At 28.6% G+C, this 1,285-nt stretch overlaps 1 non-coding gene across 1 annotated transcript; it reads left to right on the plus strand.

Moving 5' to 3' along the window:
• Positions 1-976: 976 nt before the first annotated feature.
• On the plus strand, positions 977-1,081 carry LOC149191320 (U6 spliceosomal RNA). The gene has a single exon (XR_016255360.1). It is a non-coding gene; the product is annotated as a U6 spliceosomal RNA (small nuclear RNA).
• The last annotated feature ends 204 nt before the right edge of the window (positions 1,082-1,285 follow it).

Consider the following 1,285-nt stretch of genomic DNA (forward strand, 5'->3'; position numbering starts at 1 on the left):
AAAAGAAAAACAAAATAAACCCTTCAAAAACCTAAGAGTTCCATTTCCCTTCCGCTTAGAAGATTATTCATTAAAATTTTCAGTAAATTTTGTTAATATATATTTATATTTTTAAATTAAACTATATTTAACTTTGTTTAGTTTAAAAATGATTTATCTACCAATAAAACAAAAATCATTACATAGTCACATGTTAACGATAAATATTTGAGATGTAGACGGCCCCTTTGCACATGCTGGTGGAAAGTGTGCCCTTAGAGCGTGTTAGAACGGATTAAAATGTCATGAACAAAGTCTTGGAAAAAAGCTGTTCGTACGTATAGCCCAGTGACAATCAGCTTACCGGAAGCACATTGAAAAGAGAATTAACAACTTGTCTGATAACTATACACTGATATAAACTGACTTCAATCCTTTGTCCATGGTGTTTCACTGGAATCTGGACACTTCAACATTTGGGAACTTGAGATCTTATTCAGTATACTCCAATTTTTGAGAACTACTCTGTCTATGGGATCCTCTGGATGATTTCATATGTTTTTCTTTTAGATTGTATCGATATCATTCTGTTTCTTCTGTTATACCTCTTTTGTAAAGATGTATGCCCATCAAGATCCTTGAACTTTGTACATTTTAAGCTCTAACTTTGTACTTTTAATTATTATATATTTTAGAGTTTTTAATTATTATATGTTTTAGAGTTTTTGGAAATTTATTAAAATTATTTTTTATTAAATGTTGATATTTTGTTATTTAAAATACATTTTTAATTATATATAAAGTCAGTGCTCTAAAAGATTTAAATTTGTAATTCCAATAAATTTTTATCAAATTCTACCTAAAAATATATTAAAAAAAAGTGTACTGGAGGCTTCAAATTTGATGGAAAACTAGGGACAATAAGACAGAAATTTTAAAAAATCTAGATGACAGTTATCAAGTTTCAAGATTTTGATGTCCTAAAATTTTTGATGATGTATCTCTTCGGAGACATCAGATAAAATTGGAACGATACAGAGAAGATTAGCATGGCCCCTGCGCAAGGATGACACACACAAATCTAGAAATGGTCCAAATTTTTTGAAAAACATTTTTCTTCTGAATTTTTTTTGATGATGTTGAATCCATTTTCACCATAAAAATGTAACTCAAACACTCATACTAACCCTCATACGGTCAATTTTCTAAAAAAATAAAAATAAAAAAAAAATACTACTTATTTAACACCACCTTTAAAAACTTCAACAAACCTCCACAACAGTTGAATTATGGCTCAGTTGTTTCG

Source organism: Pinus tabuliformis, chromosome 2_2, assembly GCF_031772625.1.
Source record: "Pinus tabuliformis cultivar Carrire ecotype Pingquan chromosome 2_2, CPIR1, whole genome shotgun sequence".
In the NCBI taxonomy this organism is placed as follows: Eukaryota; Viridiplantae; Streptophyta; class Pinopsida; order Pinales; family Pinaceae; genus Pinus; species Pinus tabuliformis.